The sequence below is a fragment of the Anticarsia gemmatalis genome, chromosome 9 (assembly GCF_050436995.1).
Source record: "Anticarsia gemmatalis isolate Benzon Research Colony breed Stoneville strain chromosome 9, ilAntGemm2 primary, whole genome shotgun sequence".
Classification (NCBI taxonomy): Eukaryota; Metazoa; Arthropoda; class Insecta; order Lepidoptera; family Erebidae; genus Anticarsia; species Anticarsia gemmatalis.
The window spans coordinates 3,878,714-3,894,113 of NC_134753.1; positions in this window are offsets into that span (position 1 = coordinate 3,878,714).

Below are 15,400 nucleotides of genomic sequence, written 5' to 3' on the forward strand. Positions count from 1 at the left end.
GAGTTCGATATTAAAATGTACTGCAAAAATAGTTCGTTTGGCACCCGTTAGAGGCGCTGATGGATTTTTTATACAATATTTACGGTTCTCGATAGTCTATAGTGGTAGGAAATTGCGCTATTGAACATATTAATCGCATACCGAAAGTAAGAGATGACAGATGTTTTTGTCTCACTTCGGGATTTGTGGGGCAAAAAAGTGGGCCCTGTATACTTAGCCTCCGACCCTACGGAATAAGGATGAATTATGTATGATGACGTGGTTTTCAGTTCATTAGGAAGTTGATCTTAGTTTTATTTGTTACGAGATTAAGTTTTGTGCATCCAATGTGTACGAGACACGGTTTACGAGGAAGTTTACGATCGCTTAGATTGAAGCAATGAAGAAAGTTTAACGTCTTAAAAACTATTGTTGTTAGTAAGACTTGATTGTGTGTAAACACATTTTATTACTATCAATTACATGATATAAGGTTTCATATTGTTCATACTTTTATAGATACTCTAATTTTACTATTATAGTTATTTAAGGTCGAAAGAAGAAGACGTAATATGAGGACGTACATAGTAGTATATATTAGTAGTATATGGCGTAATGAATAGACCTATATGTTGCTCTTGGCATTTAACTAAACAGTACAAAAACACAATTTTTCAACCGATTTAATTTTCACTTGCAAGCGCCACCCCACTTGAAATCCAATAGGTTGATAAAAAAACACCGCTTCGATTGTCATTGTTTAAATAGAACCCTCGTTTTATGCAAAGACAAAAATCTTCTGTATAAACAGCAGTCATTTACCAAATGATTGAACGCGAGCAAAGTTGTTTAACCTCAGGACTCAATCGATCGAATATTCCGGAACACAAAAACTCTTAATAGATAGGGACGGAACACTAAATCAATCACTCGACGACATTTTACTACAGCCTTAGGTTTAGACACAAAGAAAACGCTTTTGGTGAGGCTTACCGGTGTTCTACGTTACCTTGCTTAAGGAATAATGAGGTGTATTTAGGACAATTTTACCAAATATCAAATCTTTTTTAACAGCAAGTTTTCTTGGTTTTATTTTTACATTATGTGGTAAGTATATACACGAAGGTGGAAGGAGGAGCTCGTGGCTTAGTTTACAACAGCCGCACGGATCGATCTCTGAGGTTAAGCTACGCTTGCCGAGGTTGTTCCGTGGATGGGTGACCATCTTATACATATCGAGTTCCTCCGTGTTTCGGAAGGCACGTTAAATTGTGGGTCCCGGCTGTCATTTTCGAAGATCTTTGACAGTCGTTAACAGTAGACAGAAGCTTGAAAGTCTGACAACCAGTCTTACCGAAGGGTATCGTGTTAATACCCAAGTAACTGGGTTGTGGAGGTCAGATAGGCAGTCGCTCCATGTAAAACACTGGTATCCAGCTGCATCCGGTGAGACTGGAAGCCGACTCCAACATAGTTTGGAACAAAGGCTAAGCGAATATATATACACGAAGGTGATAGTTTGTTGTTGTTTTTGCAGTTGCTGTTAAGTAAAAAACTAAAGTATAACACTCAATTATAACATCTTTTAAATAGGTTTGTAGTAGTCTGGACATTCATTGATGTACTAATATCATTCTGTTGTACGTACTATGACGTCATAATGCAAAATAGAGCAAGGAAGAAAGTAGTTAATCTCGCAAATTGTTAATTCAAATAGTTTTTTTACCCGCAAAATTACTATCTACAATGAGTACAATGGCCTTAAGGGTCATTGAACTTTGACAAAGGCCGTTACAGCCTCCAGCAATTCTGATCGCCGCAGATTGGATGACAGATATAAAATATAACGTTTAAAATTCGATTTCGTAGAATGACCACCCAACTTTTGTTTCAAAGAGTTGGTTATTGCTTCAAAAATAATCTTGGTTTAAAGTTTCTGAAAAAGCAGACAAACGTAGGACGTAGTAAGTCCAAAAAACATATCTCTTGGTGTAGGAAAGTATTGAAAAGAAGCATACGAAAAATGTCCAGCTCTCTCTACCTACCGAATTTTGTAACTTAACTGAAATCTGAGCTAATAAATAATTGGCCAGTTTTAACAGTAAAACTCGATCCATGTGGATTAGCGTCAATAAATCAAAGTTTATAAATCATTAACCAAAGAGTAACTTTGTCCGACATGATCATCTATACTAATCTATACTAATATTATAAAGCTGAAGAGTTTGTTTGATTGTTTGTTTGTTTGTTTGAACGCGCTAATCTCAGGAACTACTGGTCCGATTTGAAAAAATCTTTCAGTGTTAGATAGTCCATTTATCGAGGAAGGTTATAGGCTATATATCATCACGCTACGACCAATAGGAGCAGAGTAGCAACAAAAAATGTTACAAAAACGGGGAAAATTTTGACCTGACTTATGTGACGCAAGCGAAGTTGCGCGGGTCAGCTAGTTTGACATAAAGTAATAAGTAATTAAACTACATTAATACAAATTTTACTACTCAAACCACAACACAAGTGAAACTTTACTACATCGCTTCTTCATTTAACCAAGTATGCATGCTCAATGAACTTAAAATCCACAACACAAATGTCAAGGATCTACTTTCCTCAGCATACCGACACCGAACTACATCCAATACCTTTGCTGTCGAGCTTCGGAAAACGTTCTTTACATCCTCCAAGCTTGTACATAGTATTGTAAGGTGATCGTTTAGCTAAAGTACTTCCGACACTCCATTTCCGAGGCTCGAAAGGTGGCTGTCCTATCATCCTGATCGTAAATCTTCACTTGATCCCTAAAAGTGTTTGTTTGGCGTTTTTATTATTATATTTTTATCTCGGATGAAAGGGGCTTGTCTGTTTGGACTTTTATGTAGTGCTCTTCGTTATTAGGTTTATAGATTCAATTAAAATTTGGATACCTAGTGTTTTAATTGCTTAGTTGGTCCTGTATAGTGACATTGTATACTAGACTATATTCTATGTATGGAGATTTCATTCACCGAGTATCGAAATATATCTATTTAATAAGGTTAATGGCGGTTTTATTTCTTATGGACATATAACTGATATATCAAGTGACAGCAACTATGTGAAAACAACTGTGATAATTTCACCTGATTAGCTACTTATTCAGGAGTCCTGAAACCGCTGTGAATTTCAGTTATACGAAGCAAACGTTGCTTATATAATTTAACAATGCATATGACGGATTCAAGTAATAATAACGTCTCTCAGTAAAGTAAATAAATGAATTTATTACACCTTAAACTTAGCCAACACACCTTTAAAGTTAACAAAAAAAATCTACTCCTAAACCTATCCTACCCCAATATAGATGTCTCAATATTCCAATTAACAGCCATCCACAAACAGCTCCAAAATTAATACTACCAACGCAAATATATCTACAGTTTCCTAAAGCCAGCTTCCTTATTCGGGATACTCAAGAGAGGACACCGACCCATCTGCACCTCGTTTGAAAGCTGCAGGAAATTCCTTCAGTTCCACAGCTCCTATAAAGAGCTTTTAGTTTTCCTTTTACGTACCATGTCAGCCACAAACTCGAATACTGTCTTGATGTTACGGTTTCTTTAGAATATTTCGTGTACGTGAATGAGATTGAAAGGTAATTTGTTGCGTTTGATCGGTATTTATGTTATGCTTAGGATGTAGATTGAAATTTTCATTAAGATTGTTTGATGTAAAGTAAAAATATTTTTTTATTTCTTAATTTATAAAAATAATATCAAAATTATGATTTCATATACGATACAAAATCAATTAATCTACATTTAGTATGTACCTCTATCTTGTACGTCAATAAAACATAGAAAATTTTGTCGCTGATTTTAATCGCCATCACTTAGTTGATTTTTCTAACCATGTGAGATTATAATATTCAATTAATTGTACATAATAATGTAAGTTCGAACAAACGTCCATCTAAAAGGCGAAAAAATTAACAAAATAAATATTAATATTTTTATAGATTTAAAAATCCAAGCCAAGCTTACATTTTCAACAAGAATTCCTAAATTCTGCTATACCTACATATTTCTACACCTAAGTACCCACATCAGGGTGACTGACAGGCTATCAATTAATCAATGTTCATCTCCTCAGCAAATCTTGTGCATACTTAATCTGTCTTGTCTTGAACAATGCATCAAGTCACATGTCAACTTTAACTAGATAGTAGCAGCTTCAGTTTGTATTAAGATTGCTTTAATCTTAGTTATTACATTGAGTTAGGTCAGTTTAATAATCGTAGTTTGGAGCTCATTTTATGTATTAATAGTATAAAAGGATAAAGGAGCTATGTGTTAATTCTAATTTAAGACGTTTTTCCTTTTTGAAACTGAAGTAATTTCCATAAATTTGGACATTAATTTATGTTTATTTTGCTAACTTTTTCAAACCTCACAACTGTCTCGTCGACGGACACGCGTCTACTCCCCGAATAAAGGAGTAGTTAAGCCATGAGTCCACTTAGTTAGCTAAGTGAGGTTTGGGATAGCTAAAATAATTTAATTGTATCCATGTGTATCTAATAAGCTTATTCTACTTTAATAATTTCTACTTTCCGTTTTTCCCATAATAATTAGATTTAGTTGACAAGCCACCTTGCCGAATAAATTATAAAATAAAACCTGATTATTCTAGTTTCCTATTACTACTACAAAAGAACCTTACTACTCAGTACTTCTTATACTAAGCATAATCTATTAGAGACTAATAACCCTAAACCTACATGTTTATTCTATTAGTACCTTAGTTCGTGGAATTCTGTCTTGATCTAAGACGAACGACCTCGTCTGTCCCTTGGAGGGTGACCACTACTCAAATGAGAGGTCAAGATGGCCATCGAAATCTAGTATTAAAGGAAATTAATAATAATGTTAAATTGTTAGTAATATCCCCTGTAGCTTTGAGGTCATGTAAAAAAGACTTTTAGTAGTTTAATGAATACGAGGCAGGCCCTCGACGATTTGTATTGCATTATTGACTGATTCTGTAGTGTATTGAGCAATGTTTGTGTTGTTCAATGATTCTATTTTGCAAACTTATTGCGTATTTTGATAAAACGTCGGTCTGAACTAAAAATAAAGATTGCCAAAAAACAATTTGCCTAGAATTGTCGGAGCATATCACGCTCGTTTTACTGAAAAAAAATAGCTCAGATTTGGAGCTCCACCAAAACTTCACTTATCCAATTTCCTTACTAAAATCTAATCAGAAATGAAGAACTGATTTCCTCAACGTTATTTAAGCTTACAAAATCTCGAGGATTTCAAAAATCAGTTACGAGTTTTTTCCTACGCCTCATATCCTCTGATAGATCAAAGCCTCTCAATTTCCAATTTTCAATAATCTTTGCGTTTTTCCGACTTCAATAAACAGTTTTCATTACCATAATTCGGGAACATTTCCATAGGAACTGCTTTCAGATTGAATATTTAGGAAGTATATTTTTCCATAGAAAGTTATAACACAATCATATAATATATAATCTTTCAGTAATTGAGATTCACTTTTGCTAAATGTTAAACACATTATCTTGATGTTTTAATTTATTAAAATAAACAAAATCTGTTCACTAATAAAAACTCAAATGAATAGTAAACTAGTTGTCAAGAAACTAAAAGGTTTTTAGTATTTAGGAAACAACTTAAACTCGTGCCATTCTTTTCACTATCAATGAATTGTAGCAACTTAAATGTTTTGAGCTCAAAACTGACGTTTGTATATTCAGTCATAAGCGAATTAAGTCACCTTATAACACGAAGCCACACAAACCATAATCACATTCAAGATCCACCTACAGAATATAAATCCGTAAGGTTTATCGCATCGGCGTTCAGGACGCGGCTCATTCGTTCAACGGACATTATCTACGGCGCCCACGTCACAGATCCGTTTGTCACGAGACACTCAACTGTGACAATGTAATACCAACGTATCACTTTCGCAGATAATTATTAGCTTTCGTGATTGTGTTGTTTAGTTAAAGTGAAATAATGTCAGATTTAGTCCCGTTTAGTTAACACCAATATGATAGGGATAGGATTAATATGTTACTAATTAACACTGTATTATTGTTAATTTTTCAGCAAAAATCCCAGTGGCGCTCACCGGTCGGTAAACGATCTGTGGGTTAAGCAACCCTTGGCGCGGTCACTCCATAGAGGGTGACCGCATAGTGGTATTTGAACTGGGCGTCTCCGTGTTTCGGAGGGCACGTTAAAAGTCGGTTCCGGTTGTTATTTACTACCATAACAGTCTTAAGCCATGTCAAAGGCCTTCGGGCGGCTTGAACAACTTTGACACTTGGTTGACTACTAATCGTACGATAAGAAAAAGCAAAATCTGTTCTATTTTAAGATACTTTCCTATTTTTGAAAAAAAAACTGAATCTAAGGATCACCCTTAGATTTGATTTTTATGCAAATAGTACGGCTATAGAACACATATTATTTATTTCTATGAAACGAAAACTGTATTATTTAGTTTTTATTTTTCATTGCAGTCTCGTCAAATATTCATTCCTTCTAGAATAAAAGCATTCCTTCTAAAATAGCTGTGATCTATAATACAAAGTACTAAAGCTTGCATCCACTATTTATATGTCCTTACTCAGGGACTCTACACACTAACAACACCTTGCAAATATTCAGATGTTGCAAACTATTTCACTGGGATATTCGTCCGAAATCCAGTGTAAACCTGAACGCTTCATGCAAGCGAACAATTCTTAAATAAAAGCAATCAATGGTGTCAATCTCGATTTTGCAAGGTTTTTTTATTGATACATGTTTCATTTTAAGCTTTTTTCGAGTCTGTTCAGCACCTTTACCAGGCTCAAACACTCGATTCTCAACGGTACCGACTGTAGAGAATCGCGCTACAGATGAGTCCGATGCAACACTTATTTGGAAGTAGTAATGCTTACTTACTTACTCCGTTGGCTCAACGACCCAAAATGTGTCTTGGCCTCCGACACGAGAGAACGCCACTTTACCCGATCTTGCTAGCAGTTAGGAAATTATTGTTATAAATAAGGGCTTCTTTATTTACTTGTATATTAACAAGCTCTTTCCAATGTTGGTTTTTTCCTACACTAAGTCAGTTACAAGGACGGGAAGCCTTTTAAGAGATTAATAAGAATACCCCTGACACCTCATCCTTAATATTTATTTTTATAGAAATTATCGACAGTGTCTCAACAATACAGTCCCAAGCGATCCTACGCTTGTTTTGAATTTTGAAGTAAAAATATTTTAGCTTGATTCTCTATTCTTGGAAACTGGTGATCAATGTTATTTACGAAATGTTGTTTAAATTAAAAATGTATTGTTCCTCCAAGAGGAAAAGGGCCTTCGACCAAAAACTATGTCAAGTAATTCTTAGTTTTGAACATCGATATGAAAGCGAGGGGACGACATTAAAACCGTCACAATAATATTTATTTCTTTATCTTTAAAGATTGCCTCCATACCGCAGTGGTTAAGGTTACCAAGCCGCCACCACTGCGTCGGGAGGTCTTGGTTCGATTCCCACACGGAACAATTATTTATGCGATCCACAAATAATTGTTTCGGGTCTGGTTGTGCTCTGTTTCCGTTGTTAGTATGTTTGTAGAAGACTCCGCAACACACGAGCAATTCTTAGTGCGGGAGTCAACTTTTTTAAAAACAAAACAAAAACAATTGTATAAATAAACTCTACTTAAAGCTGACTAATCTAAAGTACACTGTTACAAACACATTTTAACAGCTCCTTGATAGAATACTAGTCTCGTATCTCGTAATAGCACGTAGCTATTCCCCTGTGAACGCGAGCTACAAAGCATCAACGAGATTATGTGTCTTCCGTATCACGTGCACCGTTTTGTAATAATACTGCTGTACCTGTTCCAACGACGGATACTTGGTTTCAAATTGGTTCTTCAGTATGTAGTAACTTGTTAAAGATCAGCTATATTCGTGTTAGTTGCTTGTGGGTGAGAACTAATACGTTTGTGTAAAGATTTCATTTTTAAGATGTTATGAGAAATAAATATGGGTTGTGGAGGTCTGATAGGAAGTCGCTCCATGTAATTTACTGTTATGCAGTTGCATCCGGTAATACTGGAAACCGACTCCAAAATAGTTGGAAGAAATGCTAGACAATTGATGATAGGAAATAAAAATTTCTACATTAGGGTTAAATATGATTTCTGTTTTTAATTGGAAAAGCCTTATTTAAAAATCATTGTGTCTTCCGTATCACGTGCACCGTTTTGTAATAATATTGCTGTACCTGTTTCAACGACGGATACTTGGTTTCAAATTGGTTCTTCAGTATGTAGTAACTTGTTAAGGATCAGCGATATTCGTGTTAGTTACTTGCGATTAAGATATTAATAATATGCCTGAGCTTACATTTTATTTTGGAGATTTTTATAAGAAAAGAGAATGGGTTGTGGAGGTTCAATAAGCAGTCGTTCTATGGTACTATATTCTGCTATACCGCACTGGTATTCAACCGCATTCGGTGAGATTGAAAGTCGACTCTAACAAAGTTCGAAGAAAGGTTAGGCTAACGATGATAAGAAAAATAATTTTCACATTCAAATTGGTTCTTCATTATGTAGTAACTTGTTAAAGATCAGCTTTGTTTGCGTGAGTTACTTGTGATCAAGAAATTATAAGGATTACATTACAATTTTTCATTAATTTCATCATACATATGTGCAGATTTTAGTGCCTAAGTAATTTGCGTTAAGACTAATTATAACAAAACTTACTTTAATTACAAATCTTATAAAAAGTTGTGTGTAATAACAAACAGCCATAGAAATTATAATATACAAGACTAAAACCATAGAAATTCCATTGAAATATTTGTCTAAAAAGGTAAATAAAAAGATCATTCAACCGAAACCACACAAGAACAAAGTGCCTAAAAACAGAAACACAATATGTTCGCATACAAGCTTGTTCCAATTTCCGTATACATGGAGTCTTTATGGAGAACATACTATAACCGATACCCAAGGCCCTCTGAGCCATGGAAGGGATTGCGTTACATACAAACGAGCAACGAATACAACCGAAGAACTTGAACAAGAATTTTAGAAAAACACTCGTATACCTACTTTCAAAAAGTAACTTAAAGTAACTGGTCGACTTTATATTCATTGATCTTAGCAACACACAAAATGTTTTTTTATCCATGACTCTTGCAAAACGAACTACTCTTCTATCGATTGTAAAAACAAACACAGAACACAATAGACACACCAATACAAGATACAAATCCAAAAACAAATAATTGTGGCATGCATTAATATTTGATTTAACAATTACACTCACAACATTATTTTGCTAGAATATTTTTAACATTATTATGGTGTGAAGACGATTATTCAAACATCAACAGCTCCTGTGGCGTCAAGTGCATTAAAACAAATATCTAACCTTACAAAGTATAGGTACTAATTGTAGACCTAAGTTATTGTATGAAAACCATTTTAAACCCGAACATTCTGAACAAGCGCAACAAAATCTGTAAAAGTGTTTAATTCAATGTTGACGATGTATCTATCGAGTTTAGCCCGCATTCAAAACAATAGCCGAGCTTTTATTGCTTTAGCTGTGCTTGTACTACACTGACTATTTATTTGAACGCAGTTTGTATTTAGACACATTTTTACCTGTTATTTTGAAAAGTCGTCTCATTAAGGACTTGTGAACCGAGTTTTGACACAAAGTATTATTTATTCGACATAAAAGATATCAAATGATTTGTTCAGTGTGAAAAGCACAATAACGCGATTTTAAGTATTTTACGAATATGTTTGCCAAAATATTATTAAAGTATCTTATGTTATTAAAATTAAACATAAATCTTTAATCAAAGTAAAGGAAGTTGAGCAGACAAAAAGACCGAATTAAAAATAAAACAAAACATCTAGACTCACGAGGAAAAGTTGATAATTTAGATCCAGCTTATCTCAACCTTGACTTCTAAACACCCATTTGTATAAACATTGACTGAGCACTTTCACTTTGAGGCATTTGACATGCCTTACATTGGGAATATCAAAGAGGTTTCTTTTAAAAACACTCAAAGCCGGTTTGGGGACTCGACTTTCAATGTAGTATATGAATATATTTATGTGTAGCAAAACCCGCCTTGGGCCAACGAGATAAATCTTTCATTTTACACACTGTATCTCGTTATGTTTTTATTGAAACTGTGGCCTTTAATCTTATTTCGACAGACGTGAGCTCAATACCTAGGGGTTTAATGGCCGTTTCCGAATAAATAAGGTAGTTCTTTATGCGGGTAGCCGATAGTTATGTGCGGAAATATGATTTAGTTTTTAGTATGTTTTATTTATGATTTCGGTCTTTATTGCTGTGATTATATAAGTCTCTTGAGAAATTCTAGGTCGCCAAGATTATTATCGGTTAGTGGCAATAGAGCACCTACGTAATAACTTAAATATACAGTTTTGTATGTCGCGACTTGTACACATATTGTAATGCAACGGGTCACGATCAATGGAATTCAATCGAGACGTCTTGTAAACAAGTCAAGTATCATAAGCTTTTCCCAGGAAGCGTGACGATATAGGCTCATAATAACCTCTAATTTTCAATCGTGTTTTAGACCCGTTGCATTATTATTTCAGTAAAAATAACAAAAGAAGGATTGTAATTTTTGAGAGATTTTTTTTAACTCTAAATCAAATGCTCAATGGTCAACTATTCATCTCAGTTTGTTACAGTTGGTAAATCTACTGCAAAATTGAGTTGTTCCCGGTATCACGTAAAAAAAACTTCTACCTTTCAAATATCGAGCAGTATCCAATATCTACCGTCGTTCGGTTTCGACTCAGTATTCGCAAACCGTTCAAAATTCGTCGCTTTTCCTGAAGCGTGAGAATTCAGTGCAGTTTCACGTGTTGCTCGTTTTCACCAAAACTATACACAAAAGAAAATTCGTGTGCCAAATATTGTGATTTTTTGTAAAAATATTTGAATTCAATATGAGACAATCTCATAGAAGAATGGACTGGTAAATTTGAACGAAATTGACTGACAATAACATCTTAATGCTTCGTAACAAATGATTATATTCAACATCGCAGCAGTTTAAAATTGCTTGCAATTTAAAATAAATAATATAGTCTTCATTAAAATAAATTAATTTTTTACACTAACAACAAATATTTTTAATCGACTTTCCGTTCTGGAATAACAATAGGTGTATGTTACTATTGTTAATCATTTTAGGTGTAGAGTATAAATCCAATACTATAAGATAAGTTCACTGTATGATATTTCCTCGTCGTGTCACGGTGACTGTTACACTGTTAATATGTAATATTATACATTGCCTCATTGTTTCTCACGGTACATGTCATCATCTCAAAGCAAGTCCTGTTGTAGCATTGTATTAGTGACATACCGTTTTATAGGGGAGGAAGTGATGACATTACGTAGAGAATATTCGTAAAATCTGATTCAAAATGGAAAACGTTAGTGTGGTTGTATTCCTATAAGAATCAGATAGTCACAAATGCGACTCTTCGGACATAAAATAATGTTAAAATAAAATGGGTTAAAAGGGCTTCAACTTGAATCATAGATGAATAGAAAGATTATAAGTATAGAAAATTAATAAAATGGGTGAAAAGTGTTTCAACTTGAATCATACATGAATAGAAAGATTAGTATAGAAAATTACAATAAATGTACAAGTTACCAATATTATTACAACATGGTGTTCTGTTACAAATTCTCAATAACAAAAACCAAAAAGTATGACGTTTCGTCCGTTCGAAATATAAAGCTTTATCAATTAACCAGTCACGTCTAAAAGAGAACAAAAGCAAAAGCAAAATTGTTAGGCCTTGCAAAAGGTGAACAAATGCCTTTTCAGAAACAGCCGAGTCATACAGGGTGTTTGAGTTTTGTTTTTAAATAAACGTGGAATAATACACCTTTTGTAATACGTGTGTGTAAGTTTGTATGTTTGTATTCTGTATTTGAATTCAGAGGTCGAAACTGAAAAGTTGAGTATTCGAATTTCTATCAGCTTGTTAAAAAATCTATGGTAAATATCTCCATTGTGACCATCTCGTATTGAAAGTTGGCTGCAGTTTTGACTGAGGAAAGTTTCTAAAAAATTTCGCCACTATTTTGAGCCTCGATTGTTAAAAACTTGAAGTTGTACTGTGACTGTTACATCATTGAAGTGGAATTAAAATATAAGTTATGTTTTGGTTATTATTATTGTCTTTAATCCTTAATTTTTTTGCATTTATTATTTACGGAACGAGAAAATATACGGTCACATTTCGCCACTTACTATGTTATTCCCATATACAACTAATGTTTGGTCATATAGCATAGAAATAAACTCTCATCGAACGCGAAACCTTACGTTCAACAGTCGCATGCACTAACCCTGGCACCATAAAAACATAAAAATAATTTCATAAAGTCATTATTCTAGCTTAATCGTTGCACGTACAAAATTCAGGTCATTTAACTCCCAGTTTTTGCTAGAACCTATGTAAGGCAATAAGTTACACGCGAGAGATTGTCGTCTCGTGCTGTGCACTCATTTGTCACTATGCAACCGCTTGCGAGTGACTTTGCACCACCAATACTGGGCTAACACAGGTTATCGTTTTTCAACTAGCGCTGCTATTATTCATAGTTGCTTGTTTTACCTTTTTGAAGAAAGGTAGCTGGATTTTTATTTTTGCTTTTTTGTATAGATAGAGGTAATGTAGAGGCTTTTTTATTCTTCATTAATATCTCTATTTATTGCAGTCTTGTTCAAAAGTCAACAAATTAACTACTAGATAACGCGATGCTTGTGATTGCATTAGCAGTCAGCACCCTAGATAAGGAATGAGCTATTTTAAAACTGCTCTAAACGTAAGTACAGCCTTAAAAAACTTACTTTTTCCTTTAAAATAAATAAATTGCTAACGTAAATTAGTAATTGCAAAAGACCATATTTTATTCATGAAACCTATACAAGGTTTACATAACTTAATCTATTATCTTCAACAACCAAATAGATTTAAGTTAATACAGTTCAGGTAATAGAATGTACCCGTTAATAGCTGTTTAGTACAACCGGTGAATGCAACTGACTATAATCGCCAAGTTATCCATTGATTATACTGAAATTTCATACAAATTGGAATGCACACTAATACTGCTACATTTTCAATACACAGCAAGCTTAAATTCGAAATGGCAGATATTTAACGGAATTCATAGTAGGGTTTCAAACAGATTTCTCTCTTGTATTGAAACTGGGATATTCGATTACTATCTAACGGGTGTAAATGCATTCATCCTATTGAAATTACAAACTGTTAGAGTAGTTTATTACGTAATTACTCATGTCAAATATCTAACAAAGCATGACGGACAACTTGCTTCTGACTATACCGAAGGGTTTGTCTAAATGGTTTATGTTTTGTTTCAGTTTTAAACGCCCATAATAAAAAACGAACTGAAAGAAATAATTCATACCAAAAAGCAGACACTGGAAGTGTTTGCTTTTTAGAAGGAAGGAACATAGCCATTGCAATAGTACACTTTGTTTCTCAATATTAACTCATACTTTTGGAATATACTGTGATAAATCGGAAACATGTTGACCAAGCTTTGTAAACACAAATATATTGAGAACGTACAATACAAGGTTTTTACAGACCGCCACATGTACCGATAAAAAATCTTACATGAAATCAAAATCACTATAACAAAATATCCAACTCTTAACTTACCTGATACAAAAAATATTCAAGAAAAAAGGTAAGAAACGCAAATACTCCCCTAAAACGTAATTAAATTACGCAAAGGCATTCTTTTAGAAGCAAACAAAAGAATGTTGAAGGAAACGTTCCATTAATGGTGTACTAATTTGATATTTACGAAGGGTTAATTAGTCGGAAGGACTCTCAAAATCATATTCTTTTAAGAAATAAAAAGGTAAAAGCGTCTACAGTAGGCTTTCATTTTGATACCGTGATATTGTTCTTTTGTTTTGTTACTGGCCGGTGTTGATTTGAGGAAAAGTATAAATTAGATAACATTCTATTTTGGAATATTTTGAATTATATATTTTTATTTTGTTTTAATTATGTCACTGTTGTCAGACTGACTTGTATTAAAATTAAATTGTTGATTTGTTGCTTTCTTATTTATTTCGGAATTTGCTCTTTATTATATATACAAATTATACCTTTAAATAAAAAGCAATGTCGTTATAAATACACCGTTCAAATTAATATCTACAAACATAGTTTCAAAATTGCCCCTACAACTAATTGGCTTCATAGAACTAAAACAGAACAAGTCACACCACACTGAGTATATCTTTGCTATAATATAAGTTCAACAACAAGCATAAAAAATCCTACAAGAAAAAAAATATTTTTAGGATTATGTTTAAACTATGTTACTTTACGTTAAGTTAATTTTCTTTGCCGTATACACAGTTTTGATACAACAACAAAATGACGTAACTCAAAGCATCTTACTGCATACATCTCGACAAACGACAAGTACTATCATTAACTGTGCAGAGTACTTAGCAGTGTCAGTTACTAAGGCAACTGAGATAACAGATACATCAAGTGCACGCTTCGTACGTGAAGCTGATAAGTAGGTGTTGAGTTGCTCAATAGATGGCGTTACGAGTATCGTTGATTATAATAGAGTAATGTTTGTTGTATATTAGGAATGTCTTTAAGGATTATTTTATTTCAAAAACTAACTACTCTATATAGATTTATAATATTACGTTTTATTTCTACAGCGTTCCATAGAAAACAAAATCTGTTTGGGGTTTTAGTTTGAACACTTAAAAATTGAACAGGACTTTTCTAAGGATACCAGTGTATGTTTTGGTGTACATATATTTTTTATTTCAATGGTTTACGACACTGAAGGTTCCTGGTTTTTAATATTAATGTTATGTAATTTGTGTTGCGGATTTACTTGTCTGTAGAGTACAGTAGCCAAAATATTCATAACACTTAACCATCCTATAAATAAGCAGGTATAGTATACCAAAAACTTACTTAAGACAGTAATTAAACATCAAATTCATTGCATGTAACCAAGCATTATTTTTTCAAGCAAAATAAAAAGTATGTATTTAAAAATTCCGAAACACTATAATATCATAAACTTGTTACTCAGTTGAGCACGACAATTTATATTTAATGCACCGCAATCTAGATGTTTTATTAAACCGCTTAACTTTTTATAGCGGCAAAGGCGCTTGCACATTATAATCATAATATTTCACCATAACTTTCAGACACAGATTTAATTTGATTTTATATGATATGAAAATTGAAGGTATATTTAATTCCCTGATGTTTTAA